The 22,088-nt window shown below is 48.1% G+C and overlaps 1 long non-coding RNA gene across 1 annotated transcript in view; it reads left to right on the top strand.

Annotated features, from left to right (window-relative positions):
- Nucleotides 1-4,908: 4,908 nt before the first annotated feature.
- Nucleotides 4,909-22,088, top strand: part of LOC117801962 — a 53,305-nt gene continuing 36,125 nt past the window's right edge. Inside the window, exon 1 of the long non-coding RNA XR_004624881.1 lies at nt 4,909-5,066. This is a non-coding gene — a long non-coding RNA (uncharacterized LOC117801962). The remainder of the gene's footprint in view (nt 5,067-22,088) is intronic.

Below are 22,088 nucleotides of genomic sequence, written 5' to 3'. Positions count from 1 at the left end.
TTAAGCGTCTGCTTTCGGCTCAGGGCGTGATCCCGGCGTTCTGGGATCGAGCCCCACATCGGGCTCCTCCTCTGGGAGCCTGCTTCTTCCTCTCCCCCTCCCCCGGCTTGTGTTTCCTCTCTCGCTGGCTGTCTCTATCTCTGTCGAATAAATAATTAAAATCTTAAAAAAAAAATAAAAGACTGTGAAATGGGCAAAGATCATTGGGCGTCTTTTCAACAGAATGTCAGGCACTGTCTAGACTGTTGCCTGGACTATAGGACCCTTCTGGAGTCGTCTGATTCTACAGGGATCTGTGCCTTTTATTGTTGATGATGCTGAATCTCAGTAGCGATAGAAGCTAACTTACACGTGGCTGATGCTGACACATGGATTCCTCTTCTAGGAATGCAAAGCAAGCTGCCAGTCCTGCATCTCTCAGCAAATCCCCCCTGCATCCCTGATGGCCTATATAGGCATCTGTGTTTTGGATTCTCCGTGAACTGGCTGGAACATCTTACTGGTTCCCTCATTAACTAATGAGTTAAACGAAGTTGAAGGCATGTGTTCATTTCACATTTGCATAAGAGTCATGATTTTATTTTAAAAAAATTACCCTTTAACAATTTCAAGCATCTGTCTTGTGCTTAAGCTGAAGGAATAGAGAGAAGGAAGAAAAAGAGGGGGGCAAGGAAGTAGGCAGGGTGGATGGAAGAAGAAGTGGGAAAGGAGAAAAAGGAAAGAAAGGACAAGCCAAGAGCAGCAGGATGGAGGGCAGGAGAAGGGGAGGGAAGAGCAATGTAACAAAGAGGAAGTGAAAGAAATGAATCTTCCTGCCCTGCAAACACACAAACACTCTCCATCTGCTAGAAGGAAAAGTCTTTATTTTGAGTCGGCTGTGACAGGCCCTCTCAGTCTCTCAGTCCAAGAGGGAAATTATTTTCTGCCTGTTGTTTCCCAGGTCACCAGTTATATTAAGCCAAGGTCCCTTGGTGGCTGCTGTCTATAATTTTTCCACTCTCTACCCTTTTGAGTCAGATCGTAAAATAAGGACATTTTGAAACTTGGACTCTTGGCAATCAGAGTGTGGAGATATGGTCCAGGATACTCTCAGGTCTCATGGAGCTAGGCAGGGTCCTTATTGAGGGTCCTGCTTAGATCAGCAACAGGAAGGCAAGCAGAGCTGCAGATTGCTCCCATGGGTGTTCAGACTCTAGTCTGGCCCACTGAGGAGACCACACAGTTCCCAGGCCTTCCCCAGCTGCTCCCACAGTGCCTTGCCGGGGGTTAGAAGTAGGCGTTTTGCCCTGAAATGCCTCAGCTGGCCTGGCATGGATCAGAGTCAATTGTCATCATTCTAACAAGCCCCTTCATAATATGTCCTTCATCTATCTTTCCAAACTTATGTCCTGCCACACCTACCACACGTCCTGCATGCCAGCCAGGCCAGCCTCCTTGCCACTCCCTGAACAAGTCAAATATTTTCATGCCTCTGTGACTTTGCTCTTGCTGTTCTCTCTGCTTAGAATGCCTTTTTCCTTTCTCCTCTACCTGGTGATGTCATACTCATGCTTTCCTCTTATTTCCAGGCAGAGTGAATTATTTCTTCCCTTGAGTCTTCGTGTGTCTTTATATACATCTGTACTTAGACACAACACTCATCGCTCTGGTTTGTAATTATTTGCCTGTCTGCCAGTCTGTTCTTTAAGGGCAAGAACTCAGGCTTATTCATGGGCTGCCCTGGTATTTGGCTCAGTACCAGGCTAGCACATTCATTCAGTCATTTCACAAATTTATTGCGTACTGACTATGTGCCAGGCTGTTTTCTAGGTCCTGGATAGTGAACATAACTGATAAAGTTCTCAGTTCTCACGGAACTTACATTCTTGCTGGGGAGGCAGACAACATATAAGTGAACAAGTAATGTCAAGTAGTAATAGGTGCTAGAAGAAAATTAAGGGGGCTAAGGGCACAGAGAATGATGGAAGGTGTTGTTTTAGTTAAGGTGGTCAGGGAAAGGCCCTCTTGATAAGGTGGCATTTAAATAAACACCTGAAAGAAGTGAGGGAGTGGGTCACGTGGGTATCTGGGAAATAGCATTCCAGGCAGAGGGAAAAGCAAGCGCCTCAGATGGGAGTGTGTCCGTGTGTTCAAGGACTCCGGCAAGAGCTACACCAGAGTAGTGAGTGATGGAAAGAACTCTAGGAGAGCGGCTCCAAGAAATAGGAAGCAGGGGGCCAGAGAACTTAAAGCCTTCAGGCCAACGTAGAAACTTCAGCTTTTACTCCAGGTGAGCTGGGGAGCCACTGCAGTCTTGCCCCAACCTACATACATACAGGGCACACTCTTCTGCTTGAATCTGCTCTCCAGCTACACTAAATCCACTCAAGTCCTCTTCTTTGAGGAGAGGAGAGACAATTTAACTTATATTTTAGAGCAATCATGATCTTACATGACCTCCTGGCTACTCTTTGGAGAACAGACTGTTCGGTGCGGGTGCTCAAGAAAAATTGTTGGTGATGTGGGGCCAGATGCAAGTGGCCTTGGAGGACAATGGGAGCATGTCCTTGATTGGACAGGAAATGCAAGTTAGCATCTGCTCCCTTTAATCTATCTTCTCCTACTTCTTCCTTAGAGAAGTATCCCCAGTGATGAGGATTTTCTGCTCCTGGGCATTGAAGGAACCTGGAGAAACCAGGCAAAACTCATGAGAAATAAGCAGAGACCCTGGCCTGCTGAACAGAGAGATAGGAATCTTGGGTTTAACGATTCACCCAAAAAGGCAAGGCTCACTTCTTCGAGGAGGGAGTCCCCGTCCAGGGATTAATAAAAGGCAAAGCATGGCAAGAGAAACTTAGACTTTCACAACTCCAGCATGCCAGCAGTAAGACTCTTGGATCGAAGTCACCTTCAGGACACCCTGGCAAATGAGCACGCATAAAAGCTTGTCTGAGAGAGGGAATGCGACTTTGACCACCTACTCCATCCAGGCCCTTTCCCAAGTACGTGTGGAATATCCTCACTGCTAAAACATCGAATAAAAATTAAAGAAGTCCCCTCTCTACCCCTCCATGCTCTCTCTCCAAAGAGTGGAGTCTCTAATGTTGGAATTTCAGGTGCCAGGGAAGGCCCTAGGGAGGGTATTTCCGGGAGCGCTTCTATTCTTACCACAAAGAAGGCCTCTATTCCCACCTCCCTTTTCCCAGGGAGGAACGAGGAGACCTCGGATAGAGAGGGGCCCAACCTGGCCTCGGTGTTCAAGGGCCGGGGGAGCCGCGTGCAGTGGCGGCCGGCGCTCAGCAGAGGGCGCAGAGGACCTGCTTGGTCTGTCGCGAGTCCCGGCTCCCGGGCCCTGGCACACCCTCCTCCCACCTCACTGCCTCCGCTCCCCACCGCGGAATCACTGGCCCAGCCTCCGCGAGTGTGTGGGCGCCGTCAGGAAGCGCCTTCCTAGGCAACCCTGCAGCTGTCGTCCGCCCCCTTTCCCAGAGGGGATGCGCCACACCCTCCACAGGCCAACCCTCTCCTCCCGTAGTTCTTTCCTTTCCAGGTGTGGCCTGTGGGGATGGGTGGTGGTCCAGAGAACGTGGGCCTGACCCTGAGGGTTAGCGATTTTGTAGGAAGAAGCTGCAGGTGAGAGGTCAGAACTGATTTCACTCCAGGTGCTGGCCCTTGGCCCGCTGGCTCTTGGATGAGGGCTTAGAGCCCATGGCCCCAGGAAAGGAGGGAAGGCATCTGCAAAGTTCACTTCTGCAGGGCTTGGCAGGTGGTAGGGGACATCCTTATCGAATGAATGAATGAATGAATGAATGAATGAATGAATGAATGAATGAATGAATGAATGAATGAATGAATGAATGAAGTGGAATGGAATGGAATGAAATGAAAGAAATGGAAAGTGGTCTGACACCTGGGTCTGGCCAGCCCAATGCTGGCACAATACTTCCTAGTAGGGTTTGCCACACTCACCTCCTTATCTGTTTCTTCTCCAAGACCATTCTTGCCACCTCACAGTTTTCCTTTCACTTTCTGTCAACTGCTCAAAACCTTTCACTAGCTGCTTGACCCATATCCCTCCCCCCAGCATTCAAAGCTCTGCACAGCCTTGCCCCGACCTACCTACAAACATGGCACACCCTTCTGCTTGAATCTGCTCTCCAGCTACACTAAATCTACCCAAATCTTATGAATATAACTTGAACTGGCCTTCCTCTGGGGAGCTGCCCACCTCCTTTTTCGTTATCAGCAACACCTGCTCCCTTGGCTCCGAAGAGTTCTCTTCCTTCAAGGTCCAGCTTCAGATACCATTCTCTTCCTTCAGGAAGCATTCCGTGACTTTTTCAGTCCAGAGTAAGTTTTCTCAGCTCTGACCTCCTATAGCATATGCTCCTTGACACTTTTTTGGTACCAGTTACCTATGGGTGCTTTGTCATGTAGTACTCACCTACTTACCTTTTCTTTCCCACTACACTTGGAAGGCAGTAAACATTTGGAAGGCAGAGTCCAAGTCTTATTTATCTTGCTATCTCCTCCATCAGTTTATCACATTTATTGAGCATCTATTAGATACCAGGTGTAGAGTCTAGCATATATCGTCCCCAAAGAGTCTAGGACACAGTCCCCCATGATGATGTTGGGGAGAGAAAAGACACTTGGGGCTTGAGGGAAAGTAGAGGGTGTGGCTCCGAAATGAAGCACTCACTAGCACTTACTAGGAAAGTCCCAAATGACTTTCTTTGGGAGCACTCAGCATCCTGGATTAGAAAGCAGTCTCATTCTCTAAGGGACTGTCTGCCCATTTATGGAGCCACTAACTCACCCATTCCCTCGTTCATTCATTCATTCCATAAATATTTGTTGAGTCCTTAGTTTATCCTTGTGACTCATCAGATTGGTCATACTTCAACCCCTAAAGAGTGTGAGTGTGTGTGTGTGTGTTTGGTAGGGTTACTAGGAGCCTGGGAAGCTTTCGGTGTGAGTTGCTTCTTTGTCAGTTCCTGTTCAGAAGCATAAGTCCCCACTGGAAATGGTCTTGGGAAATCCCAGGTTTTCATGGAGGGAAGGAAGGCCATCAACCCTCCCTGCAGGTAAGTGCTCAGACTTTGCCTTATAGTTCACTTTGGAACTCTGCCAGAGAATGCTCACTTCAAAGTCCTTTCCTTCTGTGATCATTCAAGGTTTTCCAAACAGCCCTCGGAGGTTCGGTCCATTTGCCAGATGAAAAAGCTGAGGCCAGGAAATTTGAGGTTTTCCCAAAGTCACTGGGCTGTGGCAGGGCTGGGACTACAGCAAGTCATTCACATCCTGGTCCACTCAGCTTCATCGTAGGGGCTTTGTCTTAGACACCTTTGGGACCCTATACGCTGGACTTTACACCTGGTACGTGTGGATGCTCAACGAGCTCCATCTGCAGGTACACCCAGGACTTTTGAGGAGCCAAGCAGAGGACAGCAATCTCTGGCTCTCGGTAATGAAAGAGGCAGGTCTCAGAACAGGACATTTTAGATTTTGGATCAAAGTGGTGGCCCCCATCATATCTGCCCACTAGCAGCTCTCCATTTCTCACTCAGAAATTCAATGGTAACTAGTTACTGAATCCTAACTCCAAATGATTTTCAAACTCTAACCTTAATGCCTCAATTCTAACAACTCTTTTAAATCATTCATTCCCTAATTCTAACCAGTATACATCACTCCACCCGTAAGGGCAACTCAGCCCCTCCAAGATCCTGGTGGCCTGATGCTATCTTTAATATTCTTCATGTAGTCTGCAGTGTGGCTAAGCCTGCTGCCCTAATATCTGAAGAAGGAGGTCCAAAATGAGGGTGTAAGCCCCTGAGGAGGGTGGTGCTGGTAACACCATGAATTTGTCTTCATTTTGAAAGTGGCCCCTTTTCCTCCCCAGGGACCCAGGTCTTCATGTTTTCCCCATGCCCTTCAGGAAGAGGAGAAAAGAAATAGAATGTTAACCCTTTTAGAAAGGCCTTTAGAGAGGCCTGCAACAGGCTAGGTTTACCGGAAGAGACGAAGCATTAATGGAATTCCAGCCATTCCGGCACTCATTCATCAACAAGCATTATACTAACAACTGAATGTGCGGGAGCACCCTGGCAAGCTGTAATTCAGATATAGTTCCTGCCCTCGCGCAGATTGCTATCTAGAGGCAACTGACTTTTTTGAGCACTGGCCCGAATTAGGTACCTGTTTCACACACTTTTCCATGTCGTATTTTGTTTAATTGCTACAACCCTATGGAAAAGATGAAGGGACTGAGGCTCATTGGTAGTAAAGGGCCAAGCCCGAGGCTTAAATGCTAAATCCCTTTTCCTGCATTGCCTCTGGGTGGGGCAGGGGAGGGAAGTTTTCCAGTAACTCCGACATCTGTTCCTGAGTCAAGTCGCCTCCAGCACCACCTAGTCCCAAACGGCAAGTGTGGAGCCAGGGGATTGGGCCAGATTCTCTCCAAGGCCCCGCCCACCTCTCTGCTACGCCGAGCCTACCAGATCGCAGGCTCTGGGGGCGGGGCCAGAGGCTGTTAGAATGGTAGCCTACCGTCGGCGGTAGGTCGGAGGTCAGGCTTCAGTTCTCTCTGTTGGTTGCGGTCTCTTCCTTGGCGTCTGGCTCTACCCGGTTCCCTGTTGACCACCAGGATTCCAAGCCACTGGAGAATCATGGCCTACTCTCGCTGCCCATTAAAGTCACCGTCAGACTAGCTTTGTCCCCAAAGCACAAAGCCCTGCCTTACAGGAAACACCTCTGTTTTCCACTTGATGATCACCATAAATAAGGCTATTTAGAGTTAATCGGTATTTCAGGCAACTACTCCGCCCGACCTTGTGGAGAATGACCCCTGCCCTTAAGGTGTTTACAATGTGGTTACAAAAAAATATGAACTAATAAATAGAGTATTATAATAGATCATATTTGTAGAACACTAACTGCGTGCCAGGTGCTGTAGCTTTTAATAAAGATTAGCTCATTTAATGCACAGCAACATCAGCACACATCACAGCAACTTTTCCCCTGCAACATATAACAGAGGTGGGAAGAGCTGGGGGAATGGCATCAGAAGAATTTACAATTTAAATGTAAGTTTAAATGCTAGTTATCAATGCTTGGAAGTTACCTAAACAGCCTGAGCCTCAGTTTTCATATCTGAGAACTGGTAGTGTTTTCTACCCTTACGGTAAAGAGCTATTCGTGAGGGCTAAGTAGAATTCTGCTTATGAAGCACATGGCATGGTGTCTGGGACAGAGTAAGTGCTTATAGGTGTATTTGTTCATTTTACAAATATTTACTGAGTGCCAGGCACAGTTCTAGGCACTGGCGATACAACAGTGAGCAAAATACAAAGCCCACTTACATGCTATGGCTTATTGATTCTTGGCTTCTTCTTTTCTGCCTGCATGTCCCCATACAGTTTCATGTTGATTAGCTCATTTTAAGTAGATATATTTATTTACTTCATCTTTGCATCATCTTGGTCAAGTAGGGATAAAAGAGGATTACCTCCATGCGATGGATGGAGAAACGGAGGCCAAGAGAGATTAGATGATTTACACAATACATCTGTAACGAAAGCTTAACCACAGATTGGTCTCCTGTTTCCAAGCCTGGTCTCCTTCAGGAATTCCCTCTTTTAACATGTATCGCAGGCAGCCCTACATCTTTGTGGGGCGGGCGGGTACTGTGAGCCTTCCAGAGAAAGTTCCTTCCAGGAGCTCACTGCTGGAGGTTCTGGCCCCTCCCTCCCTAAGGCTCCGTCTACACTGGTGAAGTAGAGTGCTGAGCATTAGGGCACAGCCCTCCAGAAGCACCGGCAGATTGGTCCACTGTGATGGGGAAGAAAAGATGGAGGAGGAGGTAAGCGGTGATGGAGCACCCGCTACCCCTAGCCCACCTAGCACCTAGCCCTCAGTTCTTTGCTGCTGAGACTCCTCCCATCCCTTCTTCCAAACTCACTGGGTTGATGCAGCAGGATTCCTGTATAGAGTAGAAAGCACTCGATTGGATGAACAGGGTCAGTAGGTAAGAAAACGTGTTTAGTAAAGCTGACTCTCAAATTTATTAATATGTAGCAAAATTTATCCCAAGCAAAAGCCAAAGGAATGGGCAAAGATGACATACAAGCTTTTTCATTCATTTTTTTTTTTTTTAAAGATTTTATTTATTTATTCATTCAACAGAGATAGAGACAGCCAGTGAGAGAGAGAACACAAACAGGGGGAGTAGGAGAGGAAGAAGCAGGCTCATAGCGGAAGAGCCTGATGTGGGGCTCGATCCCATAACGCCGGGATCACGCCCTGAGCCAAAGGCAGACGCTTAACCGCTGTGCCACCCAGGCGCCCCCAAGCTTTTTCATTCATGGAAGAACTACTTAGGATTGCAAAACATTGGCCATAAATTCAACAACAGGGGGCTCACTGAGTGAAACTGTGGCTTTCTCTACTCTGGAATGTTAGGTAGCCATTAACAATTTTACTGCAAAGTAATATTTCCTGACCTGGGGAAATAGCCATGATATATCGGTAAAAGGTAAAAAGCAAGCCAGAATGTCAGGGGAAGACTCCAGGAAGAGGAAGCCAGGTCCAGCTCTCTTCGTACCAAAGAAAACCTGGCCCGATTTGTTTGTTTGTAGAGCCATGTCTCAACCACGTATAAGAGGTCCATCTTCTGGGGCGCCTGGGTGGCACGGCGGTTAAGCGTCTGCCTTCGGCTCAGGGCGTGATCCCGGTGTTATGGGATCGAGCCCCATATCAGGCTCCTCCGCTATGAGCCTGCTTCTTCCTCTCCCACTCCCCCTGCTTGTGTTCCCTCTCTCGCTGGCTGTCTCTATCTCTGTCAAATAAATAAATAAAATCTTTAAAAAAAAAAAAAAAGGTCCATCTTCTACAGAGGGTTTCAGAAACTGGTTTCAGATTCTCCTTCCTGACCCCTACCTTTTTATTTTGTAACTATAATCCTTGATGTTTCCTAAAGTCCAGTAGGAGAAAGATCTCATGAAAATCATGTTATTTCCTCTCAGGCTCAGCCAGGGCCTTTGCACAAGCTGATCCAGCTGAAGGAGCCAATCATCAAGCACATATTCTGCCCCCCACCCCAACACACACACACACACACACACACACACACACACACACTCCCCCCAGCTCTTAGCTCAGTTGTCACTTCATCTGGGCCACCTTCCTTGCCTTAACTTCCCTGACAAGTCAGTTTCCTCTCTGATACATCCTCATAGCACCATGTACTTCCTTCTCCTTTGTTTACATTTATTTCTGTAATTACCTGCTGAGTGTCTTCTTCCATCTATGCTGTCTCCCTCCATGACAACAAGGATGCAGATGCTCTCCACTCTCTTTCCCACTCAGCATGATTCTTCCCACAGAGACTCTCAAAAGATGTTGGATGCATAGACAGATGAGCCACAAAGAGATGGAGGGACAGATGAGGCTGTAGGATCTAACCCACAGGAAGGAAGGGAAGTGATTACAACAGACACTTCCAGGGTGGCATAGGCTAGTTCTGGGCTTAGAGGAGTAGGTGGCAGCCAGCAGTGCAATCTCAGGGTCACCAGAAAGGCCCTCCCTGACCTGCATTCCAGTGTTTGATATCCCTTTTACAAAAGGAGACAAAGCCTTTTGTTTCCTACAGTGTATAGAGCTCAGGCATGAATCCCACATTCTTGGAGAGGAGAGAGGTGCTCAGTGGCTTACTTATACTCATGCTAAGGAGTAAATGACTAACAGAGTCTTTCCTAAGAGCAAATTATGATGGGAGGTGATGTGTGGAGGAGGAGGGGAGAGGAAATTAGGGAGCTAGGCTAGGACCAAAAATGGGGGAAGGACAAAGAAAAAGGAGTCTTAGGGCCTGACGCCAACCTTGACCCACAGTGTCATTTTGCCTTTGCTGCACGTAGCCTGGTCCTATTGGGTATTAACTGCCTTTTTGGTAAATCGGGTTCTGCAAATATTTGACGTCTGGAAAACTTTCAACAAAGATGGCGTTCGGAAGCCTGGCTCGGAGGCCCCAGGATGACAACCTAATTACGTTCCTTTTAATAGCTCCTTCCCAAGTGCTCAGTCAGGGACATCTGCTCTGCCGCAGTTGCACCTTCAGGGAGGAATATTTTTAACACCGTGATGCCACAAAAGGAAACTTCTGAAGGCTGGATGAAAATGGCCTCTGTATTCGCAATGCCTCAGGGCCCAGGTAGGTAGGGCCTAATGCCCTCCCCCTACTCCCCGCCCCCCCCCCCACCGCAAAACAGGGCCAGGCTCCTTTTCACAAGTAGAGGAGGTGTTGGTTTACTAGGAAGTGGTTGTTGTTATGTGTGTGGTTTTAAATATTCCTTTTTCAGTTTTCACAGAGGTCCATTTGATGTGCCAGGCCACCTCACCCAGCTTCCATATAAGTGGGGTGTCAAAAATAACCACCAAACACAGCAAATCCTCTGATGCCAGTCTTCCCTGCATGGTGCTGGGCACTGTCACTGCTTCTACTGGTTAACTGTTCTTACTCCACACCCCAGCTGAGGACCCTCCAACACAGATGCTGGTTATGTCAGGAAGGAAAGGGGGAGAAAAATAAGAAAGAGTAGGATTTCTGTGGTTTGTTTACTAGGAGACTAGCTTGCTAGGAAGGCCAAAGGCTCACGAGCTGAAGATGATATGTCTTGGGGGTCTCTGGGATCAATGAGAAAAGTACAAGGACCAAAAAGATGATCTACTCTGAAGTCTCTCCTTCTTTTCTACAGACAAATTACCTGAGGCCCAGAAAGGTAAACAGACTTGCTCAAGGAGTTAGCTTTGATGATTAGGTTGGCTCTCCTGTTTTTAGCTGAGAGTTTATTCTGGTGAGAGCTGCTTTATTAGTTCATCCAATCACACTGGTAGACTCTTGAAGTGTGACCTTTTTATCTAGGAAGCCAGTTCCCTTTGACAGAGGGCCACGGTAGATCAAGGAGGAGCAAGGGGTTGCCCTTCGGCCAGTCAGATCACCTCATCTGCCCTGGGCCAGACACTCATATGCCCATCAGGAAGGAGCTGCTGGGCAGCTGAGGGGTGTGCTGTGCTGCGTTTGCACTAATATTTTCATCCCACAAATTGTTTAATGGTGATGGTTTTTCATTAGAGGTTCAAGCGCATCATAAAGGTGTTTATGGAGCCTTTGTGTTTATACTTACTTCAAGTCCCTTCCATGCTTCTGGGGAAGACAGAGGAAGAAGCATTTTCAGATAAGCAGCAAGGAGGGGCAAGTGCAGCTAATGGTAAAAGGTGCTGCTCTACTGGCTTAGCCAGAGATCTTCATCTCCCAGCCGAGCCCCGGGACATATGGCTCAGGGCAGGTCTTTCACTGCACACTGAAGTTTCCTTGCCTCTTCCCTTCAGTTCTCACTTGACCATCATGGACTTCTCTGGTTCCCTCACCTTTCAACTTTAGCCAGTGTTGCTAACTAGCTTCCCATTCTTTGGGTCTTCCTTCATTCAAGTTCTGGAGAGGGAATCTGATGGGACTCAACTTGTCTTTGGCTCCAGATTCTTTCCCTTTGGGATGCCGTTGTCTGGATGCACTGGTCTTGGGTCAGGTGAAGTTTTGGGGCCAATCCTTGTGCACTTGGCATAAGGATGAGACCGGCTGCTTGCCTGAGGGAGCTCTGGGGCCTGGTGAGCAGCCCACTGCCTGGCCTGAGCTGTAATCACCATGCTGGAGATGCAGTGTTGGAAAGACTGAGGGACCTCTATGGTATGGCAAAGGCAAGACAAGACCTTGGTGATGGGGCCCAGCAGTGGCTCTCAAAACTGGAGAAACAATTAAGTGCTCAACAGTCACCATGATGGAAGTGCATGGGAAGGGCTGGGGAAGGACAGGTGTGTGGTGTACAGTAAGGTTGGTGTGTACGGTTAACGTGCCTTATTCACAACCTTGATCAAGGCCTTGACACAAATAATTAAATACTGCTGCTGCTGCTGCTACTATTAACTAATTCCATGCCAGACACTATTCTAAGTGCCTTCCATCCATTAACCCATCTATCTAATCCTTATGCCCTCTGATGAAGTACAATTCCTATTTTACCTATGAAAAACTCAGAGAGATTATGTGAAGCCGAGGTTATACAGCTAATAAGTAGAAGAGCTGAGATTCCAACCCTGGAAGCATGTTCTTAGTGACTTTGCTAGGCAGCGTCCGTGATAGAAGTAGGTGGCCACTTCCTCGATGCTGTTTGAGGGTTACCATACCCCCAGAATGTCTCCCTTAGTTCTACCATGCTTGCCATCTCCCTTCAGTTTCAGAAATTCCTGCTTTCAGTCACTAATGTAGTGGAAAATATGGCAATCTTGGGAGAGCCCTTTGCCCTCTCCCATTAGACCTTGGGTCCCAAGCAGATGCACAGCATGGTGGTTTCACTCTTAGGAGTTAGGGAATTATCAAAGCCTGGTGGTTAAAGGAAGTGGCAAAAGTGGTGAAGAGATCAGGGTTAACCCTGCATTTAGGCAGAGAAAGAAGCCCATACATGATGTATTGTCCTTTGAGAAGCCTCAGGGAAGAAACCCTCCACCCCAATACCTATCATTCCACCATTATAGGCCTAGAGCAGTGCTGACCCACACAACTTGCTATGATGATGAAAATGTCCTATATTTGTGCTGTCCAATTCAGTAGCCCCTAGCCACATGTGGCTATTGAGCATTTAAAATTTGGCTAGTATAAATGAAGAACTAAATTTTTAATTTTAAGTAATTTAGATCTGAGTGTAAATGCCATGTGTGGCTAGTGGCTATCATAATGGACAGGGTAGTTCTTGAGGCCTCCTTGAGAATATAGATATCCCGCTGGGAGGCTCAGCCCTTAAGCATTTCTCTGCCAAAACCTTAGTTCAGGGAGTACAAGCTAGGGATAAGGGTGCCAGGCAGATGCATTTCATTTGGCCAGCATGAGGCTTTGGAATCTTTAATTCAAATGTCTTCAGCCAGACAGGCATCTCTGCCTCCAACCCCCCTAGTTTTACTCCAGGGCCCAAGTCACACACTTTGCCACTTCTGAAGGAGTTTAGTTGCCACCCCAGCTTTGGTAAAACTCTTCAGTGATTCTCAACTTGATTTCATTTGCTCCTTACAGCAGCCCCGGGATAGAGGTAGAGTTGAGAGTATGCCCATTTTAGGGGTAAGAAAATGAAAGTTCCCAGAAGCCCCTATTTTCCAAAGCCAGCTCCACCTTTCCTGTCTTATTTGAATAGACACTGGAAGCCCAGGCTTACATCTGTGGTTGACGTGGCCCTTGCTGAGGAACCTTGCCCCACCCTGCCCGCAAGCACTCGCGTCCTCAGAATGCTTCTTCCCCAGCACTCCATTCTTGTTTTCATTCAAACATCATCTTGATTCATTTTTAATGCAACCCAGCTGCTGTCCTAAGCCTTACTTAATACGCTGCTTCCCTTTGCCCGTGTGCCTGCCCGCCTGCCTGGACTTCCAGCCTTCTGTAGCTCTTTCAGAGTCGAGCATACTTGGGATCTATCAGCAGATTCATCTGGGTGAACTGGGAGGGAAAGAATTCAACCCTCTAACTACCACCAGCCCAAGCCTGCACCCCAGGCCTTCTCTCTACACGGAATCTGATCCTTGTCCCATCCCAGTTTTCCATAGGCATCACTCTGCTTATCTATGGGATTCTGGAATTTAACACCTGCTTGACCCATGCCCTGTTTCTGAATGACCGCCTCTGCTCCTTTCAGCCACCTATCAGGGCCCCCACTCAAGTTTCCTGCCTCCCTGGGCAACCCACACTGAACTCTATCTGCCCCTCCCGCTTTCCCACCACTTACTTTCCCTTTCTGGTGACTTTATGTTTATACTACTGTATGACAGCGGCTGAGGAAAGTGACCTGCCTGCAATCAGAAGGTGCAGGTTGGGGGCGCCTGGGTGGCACAGCGGTTAAGCGTCTGCCTTCGGCTCAGGGCGTGATCCCGGCGTTATGGGATCGAGCCCCACATCAGGCTCCTCTGCTATGTGCCTGCTTCTTCCTCTCCCACTCCCCCTGCTTGTGTTCCCTCTCTCACTGGCTGTCTCTATCTCTGCCAAATAAATAAAATAAAATCTTAAAAAAAAAAAAAAGAAGGTGCAGGTTGTATGGCCTTGGGCAAGTATTTTGACCTCTTGGGATCTCAATTTCTAAAACTAGGATTTTTCAGGGGTTGGACCAGATTAAAATAGATTTTTTTGAACTGTTTTTCCACGGAGGATCCCTCAGAGACTGCTTTGCTAGATGGGAGCAGGGAAAGGAGTCAAGTGTATAGGAACTTCAGGATTTTTTCTATCCTCTTCAACCAGAGAATCCACTTTGATATGATTAATGAACCAGGGTTCTAAAATGTTGCATAGAAAGAGAGAGTGAGAGAGAGAGAGATTGAAAACTCCAGATTATCCATAATTAGATGATCCTAAAAGCCTCTTACCACTCTAACAAGGTAGAGGCAAAGTCTTTTCTCCCCACTGAGTTATAGGACCCTTGGGGGCAGTTCGTGTGTAGACCACACAACAGGAGTCCAATCAATGCCTGTGGAATGAAGGAAGGAACAGTGGACACTCTCTCGTTCTCTTCCGTGCTGTTCCATGTGTATCTCAACAGCCAGACTGAAAGGCCTTACTCTTAGGCTTCTTGAGCATTTTCCAGAGAGCTCCTAGCACAGGGCCTGCAGTCTGGCCTCAAACCCTTTTCCTAATTGAAAGATCGGGACAGGGGCAGGGGGAGGACCAAAACCCTGGGTGTGAGCTCCACCTCCTTTACTGCCTCCATGGTCTCTTACAGGGGACTTCAGTCCCTCTGAGCCTCAAGTTTCTCAGCAAGGTAATCCTGCTTATTATTTGCTTCTTATTTTGAAGTCAGACCTTACATCTAGACCCCTCCCTCTTGCCCTGAGGTATTGTGCTCTCCCCAGTGTGGGAGGATGGAGGGATACATTAATTGCTTCTTCAGAGTCCACTTGCCCAAGGTAGAAACCACAACTGAAAGGTTCAGAGTTGAGTTGTGAGAAGCAATAGCTTGCTAATAAAACCCACACAGTAAGGTGAGTCTTACAAAAACTACCACAGAGTGACAGAGGCCAGAAGAGCTGTTTTGAGAGGGAGGGGAAAAGAAAGGTGGTTCAAAGATGGAAGCCATGGACCCTCTGGGCTGTGACCAGCCCTCAGCACATGGAACAAAGCCACAGGACCTTCCTGGCCTCAGGTCTTCCCTCTCCCCAAACCTGTGTCTACAGATTGAGATGGGTGGAGACTAGGCACACAGCATGTCCTGGGGCAAAAAATAATGAAATCAACAAAGTTTGGCTTCAATATTACTCCTCTGCTTTCTGTGCTGTCTCCCATTTTCCCATCTTCAGATGCCCAGAGCCCAGGGACAAGAAAGAAGGAGAGCCCGGGGACAAGAAAGAAAGAGTGTGTTAGAGTAGGACTCTCCCCTGGAGATGTTAGGGAGCGAATGAGAGACCTTTCTCAGAGGGGGCTGCATCTCCAGGGGATATTGGAGAGAGCAATTTCCAAGCCGGAGGCCACATATGACCCATAGATGTTTGTGGGTTTGGTAACATCATGATAACCTCAAAAGTTTTGTTTAACACACACATACACACCCCCCCCCAGAAGATTTTACATAAAAATTTAGATTTCTGGCTCCTTTTAGAAAATGGAAGAACTGAAAGTACTAGCCACACATTCCCACTGGGTAAGAACTGGTTGAGCTGAACAGCTGTTGCCCTCCTTAAAGGAAACCTGTGCTCCCTGCTTTGCTGCTGTCTCTACCCATTCCTATTGCTCCCTATCGTTATGTCTGACCTGTTTCTCCCACTTATGCCACTGCCTGGCTCCTGTAGCATCTGAACTTATGACCTTTGACTTCATCCCAAGAAATTACCAGTAATAGTAGGAGCATAGAGAACCATGAAGGCAATATTTCTGGGCAGAGGAACATCTCCTCATTCCTAACACCACTCCACTTGGAGCTACCCCTCCAGGAAGAGGCGAATCCTGCTACACAGCCTTGTGTGGAGCACTAGACTACCAAAGGTTCTGGAAAAAAAGTTCATATAGATCTGCCAGCTCCCTGCCCCCACAGCCTGCTGCCTCCAGCATCAACAGCTGCCCATTTCATCCTCATCACCGGTGAGTGCAGGTCCTGATTGCTCATTCTCCTTGACCCAGGATAGAGTCAACTTTGCTGAGCCCAGCCTGAACTTGCAGCCTGTCCCATTATCAGGGCCCTTTGCTTTGTGCCTGCTGGCCACCGTGTCTGGAGTAACCCCTCGCCTGAATTCCTACCAGCCCTGCAGTGCTCTTGGGACTGAGTTTTGCCCTGCCTTCCCAGGCAAGGTCTTTGCAGCTGAGTCCTGTCTCTAGAACACCAGCTGCTGCTGCCAGGGTCCTTGAGCTGCAGGACTTTCTTCCTTCTTCCACTGCTGCCTATCCCAGTGGCTGACCTGCCCTGACCCCTTAGGAAGGCAGCTATACTAACCACTATACCACCAATGCTCCAGCTGCCCTGATCCCTTAGGACAGGCCTCATCTTATTGCCTGCCCAACCCTGTGCATGATGCTGCCGACACAGGCAAAGCTTTCCAGGGAGTGGGGCTTAGGTGGGATTTCCGCTCCCACTGGCCCCCTCAGGCAGGCAGCTTTGTGCACAACTACACAATGATTCTGAATAGCATCCTTGGCTCTTGAGCCCAGCCATCATTGTTTGGCCTCATCCTCCCACTGATTTCTGTTGGGTATAAGGTATCATTTCTGAGATCTATCCTCCAGGTATCATTTCTGAGATCTATCGTCCAGTTTCTCAGCATTTCCTTTCCCTCTTGTCTGATACCTAATCCTTAGGAAACAAGGGATTAATAACAATTTACATATTGAGATTCTGTCTGAGGCGGTGCACTAAGTATTGCTCTGTGTTCTTGTATTGGATTTTTACAACCACCATGCTATCCCCATTTACTCAACGAGGAAACTGAAGCATAGAGAGATCAAGGAATTTCCCCAAGGCCCAGCAATAATGGGTGACAAAACCAGGATTCAAACCTGGGTCTGTCTGTTGCCACAGCTTAAGCTTCTAACCACTCAACTCAATTTCCCAAATCAAAGACAGCTAGAAGGGAGGCTCAGAGAAGCCAGTTTGTCTAAGAACACACAGTTCAACGGTGGAGCTTGAACTCACATCAGGTAGGTCTTCTGTCCCCAAGTCCAGAGTCTCTCACCTGTTGCTGGTATTCTTAGGCTGCCTCTTTCACTGCTCTGTTTGCTTCTCAGCTCCTGGCATACGATGATGGGGCACAGGAGGTGTTCAGCAAACACTTGCAAACTGAAGGACTTACCCCATCTCATTTGATATGCCTCACTGGAGCTCTTCTCTCATAGACTTCAAATGCTTTGATATCAGCCAGGATGGCCCTGTCCACAGACAAGTTCGATCTTAGCTCAAACCGAATTCTTACAAACCTGGAGGGCCTGGAATTCCACCATGGAATACAATTTCCCTAGAAGGGGGATAGAAGGTTATAGTGAATTGGATTTAAAGTCCTAACATCTGGGGAGCCTGGGTGGCTCAGTCGTTAAGCATCTGCCTTCAGCTCGGGGCATGATCCCAGGGTCTTGGGATTGAGCCCCACATCGGGCCCCCTGCTCTGCTGGGAGCCTGCTACTTCCTCTCCCACTCCCCCTGCTTGTGTTCCCTCTCTCGCTGGCTGGCAGTCTCTCTCTGTCAAATAAATAAATAAAATCTTTAAAGTCCTAACATCTCAGGATAAATGAGTTTTTCACAAAGTTTTCTAAGAGAACCTAGGTGGTATGAGAAATTAAGTTCTGATGGAGGGTATGTTGGGAGAAGACATAGGACTGAATCTGGCACAGCAGAGTATGAAGACAAACTCTACCTAAAGTGACTTCCAGAGATCAGAGCCTGTTGATCCTGCTTCCCTATATCTCCGGGTCCGACTTTGTCTTTGGGTCCTACAGGCCCCTGGTCCAGGCCCCTCTTCCCTGCTGGGGAGGTTAGCTCAGATACCCCTGAAGGAGAACCTGGGGACAGGCAGAGCCCTAGGATGGGGACAGCAGAAATGCCACCTTCACAAAGCAAGGCTTCACACCTGTCCCCTTCCAGCAGTCCTAAGCCTGGCCATCACCCCTAGAAATAGTCCTGCCAAGCAGCATGGCTTGTTAGCAGCTCTAATGGACAGTAAACTTTGTGCAAGCCTGTAAGAGCTTTGGATTCCCAGGCTGCCTGGTGAAAATAGGTTTCTTAGAGGCCTGTGCCAGACTTAGTTCCTGGCAGCCTGGTTGGGATTAAGGACTTTCCAGAACCTTCACTCAATTCAATTTAAATGAGCAAGTATTTACTCAGCCTTTCTGAGTGCCAGCACTGTTTCTGGATACCAGTGTAGGAGACACCACTAACCCTTCGCTATTCCAACCCTTTTTAATGTTCCGATAGCAGCTGAATTTTCTTAGAGCCAGCCTTTCATAGTGTTTCAAGGCTTTGGATTAACAGAGACTTGGGTTCAAATTCCTCTGCCACTCACTAAGGGCATGACACTTGCCATCACTGAGCTTCAGTTTCTCCATGTGTAAAGCATCAACCTCATAGGGCTGTACGTGAGAATTAAATGAAATTGTGCATGAGCTTAGACCAGGGCCCACCACCCAGAAGGCTGTGATCAGTCAACGGTAGCAATCAAACCAATAAGCAAATAAAACCATAAAGCTTTGCTGTTCTTATCAAACATTCCATTGCTCAGATACCTCCCACCCATTCACCACCACCCATAGGACAAAGTTCTACCTTCTTTACCTGGCACTCAAGGCCTTCCACATGAGGCCCCATTTCAAGTGCTTAATAACTGCATGTGGCTTGTGGCTGCCACACTGGACAGCATAGAATAGAACATCTGATGGTTGTACAACGACTGGGCAGCCCTGCTGTAGGTAATATTATAGCTGGGGGTGGGGGAAGCAGGGTGTGTGGGGAGGGGCAGCAGGTGACTGTTCATGCTGGAGGTTTCCATCCTGGTATCTCTTTATTTTACAGGGAACCTGAGCCTATGGCCTCTCAGGTGTCGGTTCTGATTCCCGATGAAAGGATCGGAGGTAGGGTGGGGGCCCTGGTGTCCTGGTGTCCTGGCCCCTGGTCAGGTTTTCTAGTTGCTTCTAGGTCTCAGCCTCAGCTGGTTTGGGCCGAGAGTGTCTGTTTCATGGGCTGGGAGCCACCCAGTCCCTCCTGGGCTCTGTTTTCTACCTGCCCAGCCTGTACATTCCTTCCTTTCTCCTGGCTGGAGCTACTCCTGTTCCCACCCTCCTGCAGTTTGCTGGTACCTTCATTTTCTTACCCCTCAGGGCTCTTTGGCTTCCCTAGGCTCTTCTCACCACTTGGGCCACAAGGTGGGCTCTGAGGAGGTGGGCAATCCCTGGGGGATCACTTCTTTAGGACCCTCTGCTCTACCCTATTTCGCTCTAATTGTTTCAGGGGCAGTCTAGTTTCTCCAGCTACGATGCCAGTCCCAGGCAGCTGAGCTGTTATCTCCTATTGGTTTCCCATAGCACCAGAGTAAGAATGAATGAATGAATGGATGAATGAATGAATGAATGAATGGGTCTGATAGGCAGGGAACCCTTCCTATTTCCACCTGCCACCCTCTAACCCCACCAGGGACTCTGAGGCAAGGTAAGAACTGTGAAGGATGGCCTTCCATCCCAGTTTAGGCCAGCAGTTCCAGGCAGAAGTCAGCCACAGTGACGCCATCATTCTGTCTGTCTGCCCCTGCTGGGAAAGCGCTGCAGACTGTGAATGATTTCTGCCTGGGAAGGGTAGTGGGTACTTGGGAATTTTGGGGTTTGGGGATGGATGTTGGGAGAAAACTGAAAGAGAAAGAGAGGGAAGTGGGGGAACAGTAGAAACGAGAGAGGCGGGGGGTGGGGAGGTGCAGAAAAGAGGGAGAGTGGGGCACAAAGAGAGAGGGAGAGATCCTTGCCTTGCACATCTCCCCCTGCCCTGACGTGGCTGTGCTGATATCCCCAGCACTAATTGCTTCAATTAATAATACTGCTCTATAAAATTTCAGCAGCTGAGAGCAAGTGCAAGAAAAGATGACACAATGCATTAATAATGCAGGCAGCCAATGGAGCTGGGCTCCTGGGGAGCTCCATTAAGGAGCCACTGCTGTGGTCCTCCTCCTCACACCAAGCTAACATTCCTGGTGGGGCAGCGAGCGTCCTTGGGCCTCTGCAGACCACTGGGCTTCTGGGCTTTGGAGCTGGGGCCACAGAGGCAGCGCCAATGGATGGGAGGCTGGGGCAGCTTTGGCCTTCCCATAAACTCCGGAAAGCTCTCCTCCCCCATTCTTTGATCTGGACAATCGATGTTTTCTCAATCTTATGTAAGCGCTGCACACTTTTTCAAGATTGCTGCCCTAAATCCCCACCCCCCTAACTGCCCTTTCTCAACCTGCTCAGATTAGCAGCCCCTCCCTCACCTCCCCCAGTGGCTGAAGTTCCTGGGGGCAGCTTTCCTGATAGTTTGTTTGTTTTAAATCTCATCTTTCTCCCTGCATCTACATCTCTGTCTTTTTGTCTCTTTGTCCCTGGATTCCTAAGACCTCTCAGGGAGGTAATCCTCTGTTTCAGGACGAAGAACCTGTCTTCCTAAACATGTTCAGCTGGTTTCTCTGAAATCAGCATCATGTGAAGCCCTCTGTAAGTGTCTGCATGTGAACCCTGTCTGTACCCAAAACTGTGCCCAGACCCAGGGCTGAGTGTGGAGCTAGGAACAAAGGAGCCGGCAGCAGGTGTCCAGATCCTAAAGCTGCAGGTCACTACGTGGTTTTACACTGGTACAAAGTCAGCTCTTTTCCCACTTGCCTGCAGAAACCAAGTGCTGGACCATCCCAAACAACCTGTGTCAGGGCTACTCTATGTCGGAGCTTCTCATTCTGCGGCTTCTCTATGGAGATGCTTCGGAGTGTTGCAGAATCCCTGGAAATTATCTACAATAATCTTTGTACATACATGCATTTCTCTGATAAGAAGGTCTACAACATTCTGTTCTCTCATGGGTCCTGAATCCCATGAACCCCAAGAATCCTAAGCACAGCTCTAAACTGATCAGGACCATAGATGGATTCTTATATAATGGAGGTATTTACATGGATCTTTCATTCCATCTCTGCATCCATGGCTCTAGATGAGGCCCTCCTGGGGCACCTGGGTGGCTCAGTCAGTTAAGCATCTGCCTTCCCCTCAGGTCATGATCCTGGAGTCCTGGGATGGAGCCCCACATCAGGCTCCCTGCTCAGTGGGGAGCCTGCTTCTCCCCCTCCCTCTCCCTCTCCCTCTGCCACTCCCCTTGCTTGTGCTCTCTTTCTGTCAAATAAATAAATACAATCTTAAAAAAAAAAAAAGATGAGGCCCTCTGTAACATCTCACCTGGATTGCTATAGTCAAAGTTAATGTCAAAAGGGGCCAAGGGTGAGAAATAAAGAAGGCAAGAAGAGGCCCAACATTCATCTAAGACTCAAGTGAGAAGGAAAACTCATGCTTCAAGTCTTGGCATGCAAGCACAGCCTGGTGCCTCTCTTTCACAGTAGGACTGAGGTTTGTGTTGGCAACTTAAAGTGTTCTCCGGAACAGGCCTCCTTTTCAAGGAAGAAAGGTAGGAGACAAACATGTGTTGGGCGCTTTCTATGTGCAAGGTTCTGTCCCAAACAGTCTGGTGTGATCCTGATCACATTCCAGGAAGGCAGATCCTCCAGTCCCATTTCACTGAGGAGGAAACTGAGATTCTAAGAGGTTAAGAAACTTGAGTAGTGGAGTCAAGATGTAAACCCAGGCCTTTTTGCCCTTCATGTCTAACACCTTCCATTATACAGAATCGCCTGGCCTTAAATAGTAGCTCTTGGAGGGGCATTTTCTGGGAGCAAGCCTGGCCAATTCCCACCTCCATTTCCCCATTTCTCACTGCCTTGTTTTCCAGGTGTGTAAGTCCTACCCTCTTTTTTTTTTAATTTATTTTTTAAAAATTTATTTATTTATATTTTATTTATTTATTTATATTTAAAAATTTTTTAAAAATTTA

The sequence above is a fragment of the Ailuropoda melanoleuca genome, chromosome 4 (genome assembly GCF_002007445.2).
Source record: "Ailuropoda melanoleuca isolate Jingjing chromosome 4, ASM200744v2, whole genome shotgun sequence".
Lineage (NCBI taxonomy): Eukaryota > Metazoa > Chordata > Mammalia > Carnivora > Ursidae > Ailuropoda > Ailuropoda melanoleuca.
Note: the sequence above shows the minus strand (reverse complement) of the source record. Positions and strands in the feature narration are given on the sequence as shown.